Genomic DNA, 15,390 nt, shown 5'->3' with positions numbered 1-15,390 from the left:
AGACCCTTTAGATGAATGTCCTTCTTATTAGAAAAATATTCACTGTGGTGACCTCAGATGACCTAATTATTAAATCCATGCAAATTGGTTTTTCTAGGTGTCTTTCATGGAAATAAGAAAACAGAAATCAAATAACTGAAGGAAAATACCAGCTATAACTCTAAGGTTATTTTAACTTGCAGGTCAAAGATGATGTATGTATATTCATAAACCTTAAATTCAGTAAAAATATTTTCATTGGCTTACTTCCTTTTAAATTATGAAAAAAACAGAAATAATAACATAAAATCTGTGTGCTACAAATAAGTGCCTGTAGTGTAACTTATGAACTAGTTATCTGTTTCTAAAACCACATGGGCTTCTTTAAAACCGTTTCTATTACCCAAATCACAACACTTTTCTTGTGTTGCTAATTGTTTATATTTAGTTTTATTTTATTCTTATTTTATTTTATTTTATTTGGAAAATGGATGACTTTAGCTTTGTGAGGTCAAACAGAAAATCAGAGATCTTAAGATAGAACTATACTGAGTCATTCTTAAATCTTCAGGGGTTGATTTCTTTCCTACACCTGGAGTAGGGTCCAATATTTCATTTTTTACTCTGTGACTTTTTTATTTCTGGCAATAATGTTTCAAATAGCAGGATCTCTCATGGAAGTCAAGTTGCTTCAATTGTAAAAGCATATATCACTTAAACTCCATTTAGAGTGATATTTTCTTTAGTTTTCACTTTATTAATTCCACTTCCCATATATTAAAGTTTGGAATATATGGTACTGAAAATATAAGATCCCCAGATTAATTTTTAAGTGAGGACATGGAGTCTAGACGCTTATGCCTGCTGTTGGTCATGTGTGGCAGTTATTTGTGTCTGTGTAGTATGAGGGAGCATTATGCTTTGACACTATATTGGTTGAGCCTGGCAGCCACTGTAGAACCTTTCATTATGTTTGAAACTCTGGCAGCAGCACTATAATATTAGTATCAGCACTGATAAAAGTATTGTTCTTTATTATTTGGGAGGGGGAAGAAGTCCCCTCCTACAGGATATATATTGTTGACCTAAGAATACCTATGTCAAAAATGTCAGTGTCTCAGACTCATGGGAATGGTAAGGCCTTCCTCAGGTCCAAGCACAGATATTGACAGTGTCTGTAGAAAATACTAACAAGTTCATCATCCTGGATGGTGCAACATGACACTTGTTCTCTTACACATACCCTGTATCCAGATTAGCTAATCCACCTCCCTGTCCCTACTATATATATGAAATGTGCTGACTTTCCAAGTGAGTCTGCTGCATCTCCTTCTGTGCAAAAGATCCCAGTGATCTTCAAGTTTCAGAATGTGTCTCTTTATCATTTCTTTATTCTCTGTCAACAGAGTAAGGTCATACCTAAAGCCCTATAAGTTGTGGCAATCTGGATTTTTTCTTTATATTTTTCTACATTTTAAAGATTTAAAAAGATGGGCATGGGGACAATAACCAAAACCCAAAATGCAATTTCCAGAAGAATTAAATCAATTTGTTCAAGTAGTTTCCAAGCAAATTTTTCTTTTATCAGTAGATGAATCTGTTTTCTTACAGAATTTACATATTTTATTTATATAATTGTCTTACTCTCTAATATCTATCATAAGATCCCGTGACCAAGGAAACATATAGAAAAAAGACTTTGTTGGGGTTTTATACTTTCAGAGACTGCATTAATGACCATCACAATGGAGAGCCTAGCATCAGGCTGGCAGGCATGGTGCTGGAGAAGGAGCTGAAAGTTTACATCCAATCCACGTTACATGGGAGGAGAGAGGGTATCAATTGTTACTCTAGTGGAATTTTTGACAACTCAAAGCCTGGAGAAGAACAAGCACTCAATTGGCCCTTCTGGGGTCACTTTCATTCAAAACATCACAATAATCAGTAAGGCAAATTTACTTTGGAAGTAAGAGTATTATTTAATCTATAAAACACCCCAACTTATATAATTTTTAATTCACAGACATCTATTATAAATGCAGAGTACAATGTGAATGCCTTATTACTGGCATCTCTTATCAGAAAACAGCATTAAGTTTGCATTGAAGCTGCTCTACTGCAGGTCCATCAGTTTCATGTTACCCTATAGCTTCTTGATGGGATTCAATACCTATGACAGGAAATAGCACATCTCCTAAGAAATGTGAGATTACTTTCAACAGAGCAGTTCAGCATCTGCATACTGAAAGAAAAATCCTTCATGGAAATTCAATTTATTTCATATGCAACTATACCATTGGCAAGCAGCATGAAAAGTCAACACCATTCTAACTGTTAGCACGGCCTTGACTGAAGCTACATAGCTGAAGGAATTAAGGAAACATGCCTTATTAACAAATTATAGATATAACTACTTATGACTGCACACTCTCTCACTTGATGTCAATTTGTATATATGGATCATGGATTTTAAGCTTTGACTGGAGTTTCACACCATTTGCTTATTTTATTATTATTCAACCTACACAGAAAAGGGGATGTGATTGAAGTGTCCCCTTGTATAATCTAATCTTTGCTTCTTTATTGCTACAAAGCTCACTCACATAGTGACTTTGCTCCCCTGATCAGTTTTCCACATTTTCTCTACTACTGTTTTATTCCAAAGGCAGATATCAGTTTAATGATATTCCTGTTAAGAGAAAAATCAAGATTACAGTCTTAAGACTCTAGGGCATATATTTTTTACAGCCAAAACAATATGTACTAGCTGGTTTCATGTATCAACTTGACACAAGTTAGAGTCATCAGAAATGAAGGAGCGTCAGTTCAGGAAATGCCTCCAGGAGATCCATCTGTAAGGCCTTTTATCAATTAGTGACCAAGGGTGGAGAGCCCAGGCTATGCTAGGTGATGCCATCCCTGGGTTGGTGGTCCTAGGTTTTATAAGTAAGCAGGCAGATCGAACAATGTGGAGAAGGCAAGTGAGTAGCTCTGCTTCATGCTTTCTGCATCAGCTGCTGCCTCCAGATTCCAGCTCTGCTTGAATTAATATCCTGACTTTCTTTGGTGATAAACACCAATATGGGCATATAAGTCAAATAAACCCTTTCTCCCAACTTTCTTTTTGGTCATGGTGTTTCATCACAGAAATAGAAACCCTAACTGAGACTAACTGGTACCTGTAGTAGAGGATTGCTGCAATAGACTTGACTGTGGAAATACTTTGGAACTTTGGCTTCAGTGGGATGTTCTGTTGGAGCGTGGAAGATAAGAATGCTGAGAGCCATACAGAAGGTGGAGGCATGGCTTGTGAAATTTCAGAGAGAATATTAAAGACACTATCAAGACCCTTTACTATTTTTATTAAACATTATGTGATTCTTGTTTGCAGGGGCTGAACAATTCACTGTTATCAACAAAATATCAGAGCTACTAAAGTAAAACTTTTATTTTACTGGAACAATTGATACTAGTTATCTCCAGTTAAGAAATTAGCACTGGTTATGTAGAAGCCAGCATTACTGAAGTGTGTTTATTTTTTTTTGGGGGGGGGTTGGAATGGGGGAGGCAGGGAGAACAGAGAATCTGTTTTTCAGAGATGGCCAAGATTATATCTGGTGCTGACAGCCAGACCTTAAATGTGTAATAGTCACCCAGACAGTTCTGGTTTTGAAGGCATGAAGAGGTCGTGGAGAGCATCTGAGGCTTGGGCATTGTGAGAGTCTAGGAGAGGCCATTAGTGAAGGTACAGCCTCAGTGTCAGTTGAAGACCCAGAAATGAAGGGGCTCTGGCAAGGACATTGAGATTTGGCGCTGTGAAGAGTGCCTATGAGATGCCACTGGGCAAAGTGGCTTGTTGTAGTAGAAGACCACATCATTCTATGTATGCTAGTACCATGTGATAACCACCAAAATAGTAGTGGCAGAAGAGTAGAGTCAGCCAGAACCTAGAAGATAAGCTATGTGTGCTATAGAGGGCAGAGCTGGCAAAGTGACCCCAAAAGGAGGAATCCAAAAGACCATGTGTGGATCTCAGACATTGGGCATCAAGTTATTTATACTGTTGGAGTTTAGTTTTGCTTGGTTCAGATTAAGATTATGCCCTGGTTCTTCCCCTTTGAAGAAGGTATTTAATTAATTTTGACTTTTACAGGTTCCCAAAGCTTACATATTTTGAACATTTAAAATATATTTGGAATTTTTCCAGATGTTGGGTATTTCAAAGATATTGAAATTTTGGTGTGTTTGAGTTTGCCAAGACTGTGACTTTTAATGTTATTTAAATTTTTAATATGAAATTGTGGGGATGCATAAGATAAAACAATGGTTGTGGCTTAATAGTGATGTGTTTGTGTATCAACTTGAAAAGTGGTCAGTTGTATTGATTGTTTTTTGTGGATTAACTTGACATGAGTTAGAGTCATCAGAGAGGAAGGAACCTCAGTTACAAAAATGCCTACAGGAAACTTAGCTGTAAGGCATTTTCTCAATTAGTAATCAATGGGGTGTGGCCCAGAACATGGTGGTGCCATCCCAGGGCTGGTGGTCCTGGGTTCTATAAGAAAGTCGGCTGAGCAAGTTATAGGTAGCAAGCCACCCTTATATTAATTACCTATAAACTACTACATTTCTTCTCTTTGTAAATGCTACATGATAGTACTTAGTGCTAGCTGATATTTCCCTTTTTATAACTGCTAAGTTCTACTCTAGATATGAAATTTCTAGTCAAGAAAAATCATTCTGTGTTTTAATGTATTTGAGTTCAGTAAAGTCACCACATGAAATTCCATGTGCCTTCTGTCACAGTAACAGGAAAGCAGACTTGTTTTTCTCAAGGCAGCCTAATAAGAGGGCTCTCATCCATTGTATTTATTTTTACATAATTTCCTAATCCTTCTCTTCCCATTAACACCTCCTAATCTCTACTTCTTTCTCTCTATTTGACAGTCACTTTTAAAAATGATTTATGTTACACATGTATATAAATAAAAATGTATACAAGTAAAATCTCTTGAGTCTATTTAATGTAGCTTACATGTATGTTTCTACCGACTAACCACTGTCTACTAAATAACTTCATCCTTGGCGAAAACTCTCCATTTCTCAATGGTTGATAATTGCTTGTAGCTCTTCGTGTATTGGTGACAGCCTGGGATATTTCCCCTATCCACACTGTAATAGTTGCTGGCATTATTAGGTCATGGCAAATCTGCTGTGTCATTGAGATTTTATTGTTTCAGCTTTCCTATCATAGCTGAAGGCACAATCTCACAACAAAATTCGTGGGTCTCTGGTTCTTGCAGTTTTTCTTTGTTCTTCAACAATATTCCTTTTATTTGTAAGTCTTGTGTTGTAGATGTATACATTTTGTTTATGTACCCTGCATTTTGTTAAGTTGTAGCTTTCTGTGATGCTCTCCTTCTGCTGCCTAAAGATGCTTCTCTTGCAAAGGGTAAAATCTTTCCTCATCTGTGGGTATGAGGATAAGGGGAACGATTTAAGTTTTAATTAGTTAAAAGTTTGGAACTATGTTTCCTATCACTATATTCATTAAGCTCTAAATCAAATTAATCAATATTACAGAGTAAAGTAAATCTTCTTAGTGTCTGCCAGTTGTTAGTTTTGCTCTTCAGTGCTTACTCTTTATCTTCACAACCACTGTGAGTATGAAGTCATGTTAACTAATATACAATATGACTTATAAATGTAATTATTTTAATAAAACTAAGTTATCTAATTTATAATGGCAAGTACTCATGGTTATCTTGTTGCTTATACACACTTGCCATTATATTTTAAAATAATTAGTAAAACAGCAAAAGAGGAATGTCTACTGCATCCCTTTACTACACTTCCCTGGAATTACAAATGCTAAAAATTTAAAATTCCTTTCATCATAAAACAGTTCTTACATGTTGAGTCCTCCTTCCACCATCTCCAGCATCACTGATGTCATGAATGGGGATAGCCTTCCTCCCACATCTGTTCTGTACCCAGCTGCTGCTTGTGTGTGAGAGAGAAGAGGACTCTCATCAGGATGATGTACAGCCAGTAATAATAATGATTAAAGAAAAGTTAGAAGGTAGAAGCTGAAAGTGAATGCCCGAGATCACACACCAGAATGAGTTGAGGGGAAGAGTAAATACTGCCTCTACTCTCTGCACTTAATCTCAAGGCTTGTCCCCATTAGTTATCCTTTCCACTCTTGTCAACACCAGGGATGGTCTGGAGAGGGCCACTTCCTGAGATAGGCAGAGGGTCTCTTGGTGGCTATTACTCTGACACTTAAATTTTCTCTGGAGGCCTGTTCTCTTATCTGGTCAATGTGGCAGTCTCATACTGGCTGCATGCCCTCTTATTTATCTTTACAACATTTTCTCCCTCAACATTTAAAGCCCAACATTTGTTTTAACCCTAAGAGTTGGCAGAGTAGTTATCTTAAAAGGACTCTTTCTGTAATGTTACACTTCCCAAAGGATGTTATAAGGAAATGGCTATAGTCTTTCAGCAGCATAAAACACGTAAAGTGGATTATCTACTGAGAAGTATAAATGGCTTAGGGAAGTGAGATTTAATTATCATTACATCATGTTTCTCTTGGTTACATACTAGTCTTGGGAACCAGACTGTCATATGTAACAACCTTTAGATATGGGTTCAATATCGACTTCTGTATTTTGATTCTTATTTTTCTCTACTGTAAAAATGTTCTGTAATGGCCATATATGAGTATTTACAAATGAATATAACAATTTAAAATCTCTTACAATTACCTCTGCCTACTTATTGATACCTTGTTTTAGTTGTTGCCCACCCTCCTATTACAGATTTATTTCATGCTAACAAAAGAACAGAAGTTCTACAAAAAGCCTTAGCCCTGCTTGTGAGTGGCAAGTTGGGAAAATTCAAGAGAAAAGCATTGCTATCACTTAATGAATAAATAATGAGTCACTTATTACATGTGTCATTACCCTGAAGTTCTGCCTCAGATATCCCACTTCGCATTACAAATCTACCCATATACTCAAATCATGCCTAGAAGTCTATAGCAGTAATTTTCAGAATTGTGGTTTGGTGAGTTTTGTAATCAATGGTATTTCAACAAATTCATTTTACTTAAATAAAATTGAACAAAACCCTATATTAAGGGTAAATGTCCATGTTATTCTTATGTATTTCTCATATCTGTGTTCATGTATGTTTTCGATTCATGAATGTTTATGTACCACATTTAAGTAGTGGCTATACAGATACAGAAGTTACTCAGTAAATGGTAATCATTATTTACCTATATATAGTACTGCTTACAAGGAAAAGAAGAAAAATATTACAAACAGTGTTATGGTTTTAGCTTCAAATTTACAGTTGTATTACTGATCTTATTTCCTATTTTCCCATTGTTTGGCTGACACTTTTTAGTACAGAGCTTTAACTCTTTAGCATAGAGATGCATTATATGAAGACTGAATTTCAAGGGCTCTGTGTAGGATGCTGGGAAGCACAGAAATCCTATTAGCAAGCAGTAATGTCTGTCCTGTTATAACTTTACACGAAAGGGGAAACTTCTACTGCCATGATTATCCAAACTCATGACTTTTTCTCCAATATGGCCTATTCTGATTAAAAACCTAGCTTGGGTATTGGGGTCAAATCCGAGTCAATCTATTGTTTTGAAGAGTTGTCATGACTCTTGCAACTCTGCAAAGTAAAGCATTTAATTGAGACTTGCTTACATTCAGAATTTTAGCACATTATCCTCATGAGACACATAGGCAGACATTGTGTTAGTAAAGTCGCTGATAATTCTAAATCAGGATCTAGTGGAGAGAGAGAGAGAGAGAGAGAGAGAGAGAGAGAGAGAGAGAGAGAGAGAGAGAGAGAGAGAGAGAGAGAGAGAGAGAGACTGCTCATAGTTTGAGCATTTGGAACCCCAAAGGCAACCCCAAGCATCATATTGTCTAAATTGGTGCTACTCCCTATGAGCCTATGTGGGATATTTTTACTGATATCACCAGAGGACAGGAAACAGTCAATCAGCCACATATTGTAGACAGAATAATCTCCTAATGAAAGCTTGACAGTATTTTGTGTCTGGCTCATTTAAAGCATTTTTTGCAGATTATGAAATGTATATAACTATACACACATTTAACTATATTTCATCTATGTTTAGGGAACAATATAGAACCCAGAAAAGTTTGCTTCATACCAGAAACCAAACAGAATCACTCTTAGTAGAATAATGCTTCCAGCGCTACCCTGATTAAGATTCCTTTTAGATAAAGGTAATACAAACCAGAAAATTATTAGAAAAAGAGCATTGCAATCGAAACTTGAAATATTTTCCTCCTCATTGGGTGGAGACTCACCTCTGAGTTCTTTTTCCTGGGATCCCACAGGCATGGACTCTACACTGAAAAAGGCTAATTTCATAAATCCTGTACATGGCTTTTTGATTTTTGTGTAAATTCCAGAAATGCACAATACCATAAAGGAAAGGAAAAGAGAAATTTATTATTATTATTATTATTATTATTATTATTATTACTAATATTATTTACATTTAGTGGTGCTTGTTTCCTAACACATATCGCTATCAAAGGGCAGCTTGTGGGAGTGTGTTGTCTCTTTCATGCTGTGGATCCTGGGGATGAAGCTCAAGTTTTCATTCTTGATGACAAAGCCTTTACCCACAGAGCTTCCTTTATTTTTGTAGCTCAGGAGCTTATTTGAAGTGTTACTTTTATATGATTAAAATTAAGAAAACAACAGTTATTCATTGTCTTGTATTCAAGCATATATAAGCAAAACCTTTCCCAATTGATTGTCAAATAATTTCTGCTACATCCACTCACAGCACAAGTCGCTGATTGCAAATGTGTATTTTAGCTTACAGACCACATATTGCAAAGTGATAAAACGAATGTATTTTGCAGTGTGTGCATCAATTTGCAGATCAAGATTCTTATGGCAACTGATGGCTGAGTGAACCAAAAAGCCTTGTTAGGCTTAGGAAGCCAGAGTTTTCCGGGCACAGCTCAGCACTTGGCAGGACTTTCTCAATTACAGGACTCACAGAGCTGAGCTGCACTTCACTATACATTTGGATCAAGAAGTTGTTCAACAAGGACAGGCAGTCTGTTTCATAGAAGCACATATTTGAAAATGCTGAACCAAACACAATTCATTTAAAGGACACTGTATCATAATTAAAGAGATGGCCATTAAATAATAAAATTTATAACTGTCATAAGAATCATCAGGCTTTTACAGAAATGAAGCAAATAGATCATGAGACCTTCACTTTCATTTCTCTTTATCTGAGATTGTCACATCTGCCCCTCCTATTGCAACCTAATTTAAGGTACATGTGTTCACATTAAAAACACGTTAGTGTTAGCCATGTTGGATGATTAGGAAATCAAAGACAGCTTGTCATACATAGAAAACTCAAAGACAGCTTGTCATACATAGAAAAACTCCTGTAGGTAATTAGTAATAAAATAAGGAAGGGGGAGTAAGGAAGGAAGGCAGGAAAGAAAACAGGACAGAAGGAAGGAAGGCAGGCAGGAAGGAAGGCAGGAAGGAAGGCAGGAAGGAAGGAAAACAGGAGAGAAGGAAGGAAGTCAGGAAGTCAGGAAGTCAGGAAGTCAGGAAGGAAGGAAGGAAGGAAGGAAGGAAGGAAGGAAGGAAGGAAGGAAGGAAGGAAGGAAGGAAGGAAGGTAGGTAAAAAGCAGAGTAGCTGCAGAAAAGGGCTCACCTTTGCCAGCATGTGCTCCCACATTTGTTGTCATTGTATTTTTCTTTTCTTTCTTTCTTTCTTTCTTTCTTTCTTTCTTTCTTTCTTTCTTTCTTTCTTTCTTTCTTTCTTTCTTTCTTTCTTAGGATTCTGATTGGAGTAAGATGAGAACTTACAGTCATTTTAACTTGGATTTTCCTAATTACTAAAGCTTTTTAGATTTCAAATTGATGCCTTTACTCCATTTGCAGTAAGTTTTGTTCAGGACAAAAATATAAATCTATAATTTCATTCTTTTGAATGTAGATATCCACTATCATTTACTGAAAATGCTCTTTTCTCCAGTGTGTATTTTTTTAATTTTTTTGTCAAATATCAAATGGAAGAGTATATGTACATTTGAATCTTCTATTTTATTTTATTGGCTTACAAATCTGTGTTTTGAGGGGAGGTTATTTCATCTTACAGTGGCATATCACAGTCCTTTACTGAGGGAAGTCATGGTACAGATAGATCTAAACAAATAATTCTCAACTGAAGAAGACCAAATGGCTAAGAAGGCTCTAAAAATGTTCAACATCCTTAGTCATCAGGGAAATACAAATCAAAACAACCCTAAGATTCCACCTCACACAAGCCAGAATGGCTAAAATCAAAAACTCAGGTGATGGCAGGTGCTGGTGAAGATATGGAGAAAGAGGATCACTCTTCCACTGTTGGTGGGATTGCAAGCTGTTACAAGCACTCTGGAAATCAGTTTGGTATTTCCTCAGAAAATTGAACATGATACTACCAGAGGACCCAGCTATACCACTCTTGGGCATATGCCCAGAAGATTCTCCAATATGTAATAAGGAAACATGCTCCACAATGTTTATAGTAACCTTATTTATAATAGTCAGAAACTGGGAAAAAACCCTAGATGTCCCTCAACAGAAGAATCGATACAGAAAATGTGGTACATTGACACAATGGAATACTAGTCAGCTATTAAAAACAATGAATTCATGAAATTTTTAGGCAAATGGAAGGAACTAGAAAATATGCTAAGTTATGTAACCCAATCACAAAAGAACGGAAATGGTATGCACTCACTGATAAATTGATATTACCCCAGAAGCTTGGAATATCCCAGATACAATTCACAAACAAAATGAAGATTAAGAAGAAGGAAGACCAAAGTATGGATACTTTGGTCCTTCTTAGAAGGGGGAACAAAATACCCATGGGAGGAGATACAGAGACAATCTGTTGAACAGACAGTGAAGGAAAGATCATCCATAGACTGTCCAACCTGGAGATCCATCCCATATACAGTCATCCACTATTGTGGATGTCAACAAGCGCTTGCTGACAGGAGATGGATATAGTTGTCTTCTTAGAAGCTCTGCCTGTCTGACAAATACAGAGGTGGGTACTCACAGCCAACCATCAAACTGAGCAAAAGCTCCCCAATGGAGGAGCTAGAGAAAGGACCCAAGGAGCTGAAGGAACTTGCAGTCTCATAGGAAGAACAACAATATGAACCAATCAGCACCCCCAGAGCTCCCAGGGACTAACTACCAACCAAAGAGCCCTCATGGAGGAACCTATGGCTCCAGCCGCATATATAGGAGCGGATGCCCTTGTTAGACATCAAGTGGAAGAGAGGCCGTTGGTCCTGAGAAGCCTCAATGCTTCAGTATAGGGGAATACCAGGACAGGGAAGCATGAGTGAGTGAGGTGATAAGCAGGTTGAGGGAAGAATGGGATAGGGTGTTTTTGGAGGGTAATCCAAGAAAGGATTGTAAATAAAGAAAATATCTAATAAAAATGGTTTAAAACATAAAAATTAAAAAAAGAAAAGAAAAAGAATTCAGGACAGGAAATTGGAGGCAGGATCTAATATAGAGAACAAGGATGAGTACTGCTTGCTAATTTGTATCTTATGCTTGATCCGTCCATTTTCTTGTAGGACCGATGATCACCAGTTCAGGGATGATACTATCCCACACTGGACTGGGCCCTACCCATCCATCACTAATTAAGAAAATGCCCTACCGCCTAATCTTACTGATCTAGTCTCAGTTGAAGTTTCCTCCACTTAGATAACTCTAGCTTGTGTCAAGTTGACTTAAATACTAGCTAGCACAGTAGTTTAAGGTTTTATCAAGTAAGTCACAGCCAAGAAATAGATCAGAGTTGAAGGACTTGTAAAGAGGATAAAGAGTCAAGTCCACACTGTGATTTCAGGACATGCATTCTCCTCTGTAATTTCACATGTCCCATTTATTTTGTCATAAATTTCAGGAATTTTAAGCATCTCAGCTACATCACATGCTTAGGCCACGGTTTCTGGCATTTAATGCTGTGCATAGCCAGAAAATCTTAAATCTTGAGTACCAGGTATGTTGTGATACAGAAGAAACAAACAAGGTTGTTTAACATGACTTACTTGAGATCATTCAAACATCAGAAAAAGCTGTCTATCTTTTCTATTCTCTTTAACCTCATTATTTGTTTATTTCCTTTTATTAAAAATAGATTAAAAAAGCATTGACCAGATAGTACACATGGTGTTACCCATGGCTCCAAACAGATAGGCAGCAGAAGATAGCCTTGTTGGACATCAAAAGGAGGAGAGGACCCTGGTACTGGAAATGCTCAATTCAGCAATATAGGGGAATACCAGGACAGGGAAGAGGGAGGGGGTTGATTGGGGAAAAGGGGGAGGGGATATGGCTTATGGGACTTTGGGGGGGTGGAATCTGGAAAGAGGAAATCATATGAAATGTCAATGAAGAATATTTCTAATAAACATGTTACAAAAAAGATTAATTTCTCATACAACATGTCTATTGGGATTACAATTTACCCTCATTCTATTCATCCCAGTTCCTCCCCACTTCCCCTCCAATTTGGATCTGCTCCATTTCTGTCTCTCATTAGAACATGACAGACTTCTAAGTGATAACAACCAAACACCATAAAATAATAAGATAAGACAAAAAACATCACATGCAGGATAAACAAAGCAAACTAACAGAAGGAAAAAGGCCCTAAGACAAAGTACAAGAATCAGAGACAATCTAGTTGGAATTTCTGGACTCCGCGTACCTGAATGTTAAAATATCTATGCACAAGACATGGTGCAGACCTGAATGGGCCCTGTAATTGCTTCTTCAGTCTCTGTAAGTTCGTAAGAGCTTTGCTCAGCTGATTTAGAGAACCTTGTTCTCCTGGTGTCCTCTGCTCCCCTCTTGTTTCTACACTCTTTGCATCTACAACTTCTTTAGGAATCTCTGAGTTCTGAGTGGAAGGATTTGATAGAGATGCTAACTCAGTCACAAAACCATTGATCCACAAAATGTCCTAACTGGAAAATATGCTAGGGTGATGGTAGCATAGAGCTTGTAGGAGTTACCAGCCATTTGACTAAGGCCTACTCCATGAGATGGAAACAGTCCCTGATACAGCTTGTATTTTAAAAAGGAAGAATAGTAGGAAGGAAGGAAGGAAGGAAGGAAGGAAGGAAGGAAGGAAGGAAGGAAGGAAGGAAGGAAGGAAAGAAGGAAGGAAGGAAAAATGGTTACAATAAAGTAAGTCCTAATCATTTGCATAAATCAGTGCCTTACTCAGTCAGAAAAGATCTGCCTTCCGCAGCAGATGAGAACAAATGTAGAGAGACTGCACAACCCACACATCCTGATATTAAGATTTATTTGCATTTTTCTAGATATAGACATCCAGTTTGACTAGCAATATTTGTTGAAGATTCTCTCCTTTCCTTCAGTGTGCATTTCTGGATTCTTTATCAAAAATCAGGGGTTTACAGGTGCATGGATTTATATCTGGGTCTTAAATTTGATTCCACCAATCAAATGTGTGTTTCTATGCTAATACGATAATATCTTCATTCTTATAGTTTTGTAATACAATTTCAAATCATGAGTCTTGAGACTTCCAGAAGCTCTTTTATTGTTCAGGATTGTTTTTGCTATCCTGAAGGTTCCTTTGTTATAGTTTTTCCTTATGAAGTAGAGAACTTTTCTTTTGTATTTATACTACACTTGATCTTAGCCAAAAGGCCGAGAAGCGATCTTGTGTATTTATGATTCTAATTGGTTTTCTCTTTTTTTTCTGGTTAATCAGGCCAAGAGTCTCTCAATCTTGTTTATCTTTTCAAAGAAACAGCTCATTATTTCATTGATTCTTTATATTGTTTTCTTTGTAACTATATCATTAATTATAACTCTGATTTTTTTTTTTTACCAAGTACTGGATTTGAGTTTATTATTTGTTTTTCAACTTCTTACTGTGTGTCATAAAGTCATTTATTTGTGTTATTTCTGATTTTAAAATGTAAATATTAGAGCTACATGTTTCCCTTTATGTATCTGTTTTGTTTTTGTGTTTTTGGACTTTGCATTTAGTGCCAGATTGTTTTGTTTTTAACTTTTAAATTTCTTTGGCATTTTCCTTTATGGCTCATCGTTTAACAAATGACCTGTTTGTTCCCTATGAGTTTAAGTCCTTCCTAGTTATTTGGTTATTGTCAATTTTAACTTCAATTGCATTGCTGCCAGATGGGATTCATGGATTATTTCTATTGTGCTGAGGTTGTTAATATTTGTTTTGTGTCTCATTTTATAGATTTTATAGAAGCTTCCAAGATTTGCTGGTTAGAATGCTGACTAGAATTATATCTTTAGTATTTCATCAGAATATTCTGTAGAAATATGTTGACTACTTTGATTTTTTTGATGTAATCTAATCTGAAGCTTCTCTGTTTATTGTCCAGATGATATATCTATTGAGGAAAGGGAATTATTGAAATAATATACTACTATTGGGTTGCTGCTAATATATGTCTTTAATTTTGGTAGTATTTTTTTAATGGAATTTGGTTCAGGAGTATATGGAACATATGTACTTAAAACTATGATGCTTCTTGTATTTCTTTTTTATTATATATTTTCTTTATGTTGTCCCCTTTCCTGGTTTCCCCTCCAAAAACCACCTATCCCCTCCCCTCCCCTCAAAAGCTCACCAACCCACCTACTACTGCTTCCCTGTCCTGGCATTCCCCTATACTGGGACATCAAACCTTCATAGCACCAAGGGCCTCTCCTGGCATCGATGTCCTACAAAGCATCCTCTGCTACATATGTGGCTGGAGCCATGGGTAGCTACATGTGGATTCTGGTTGGTGGTTTAGTCCCAGGGAGCTCTGGGGTACTGGTTGGTTCATATTGTTGTTCCTCCTATGATGCTGCAAACCCCCTCAGCACCTTGGGTCCTTTCTCTAGCTCTTCCGCAAGGCACCCTGTTTTCAGTTCAATTGTTGACTGGGAGAACCTGCCTCTGTATTTGTCAGGTACTGACAGAGGAGACAGCTATATCAGGCTCCTGTCAGCAAGAACTTGTTGGTACCCACAAAAATGTCTGGGTTTGGTAACTGTTTATGGGATGGATCCCCAGGTGGGACAGTCTCTGGATGACCTTTCCTTCAGTCTGCTCCTCAGTTTGTCTCTGTATCTCCTGCCATGGGTATTTTGCTCCCTCTTCTAAGAAGGACTGAAGTATCCACACTTTGGTCTTGCTTCTTCTTTAGCTTCTGGTGGCCTGTGAATTTGTATCTTGAGTATTCCAAGCTTCTGGGCTAATATCCACTTATTAGAAAGTATATACCA

General features: G+C 37.0%; 1 pseudogene; it reads right to left on the bottom strand.

The window, feature by feature from the left end:
* Positions 1-13,701: 13,701 nt before the first annotated feature.
* On the bottom strand, positions 13,702-13,797 carry LOC127681937 (uncharacterized; annotated as a pseudogene).
* Positions 13,798-15,390: the final 1,593 nt, after the last annotated feature.

This window comes from Apodemus sylvaticus, chromosome 3, assembly GCF_947179515.1.
Source record: "Apodemus sylvaticus chromosome 3, mApoSyl1.1, whole genome shotgun sequence".
In the NCBI taxonomy this organism is placed as follows: Eukaryota; Metazoa; Chordata; class Mammalia; order Rodentia; family Muridae; genus Apodemus; species Apodemus sylvaticus.
Note: the sequence above shows the minus strand (reverse complement) of the source record. Positions and strands in the feature narration are given on the sequence as shown.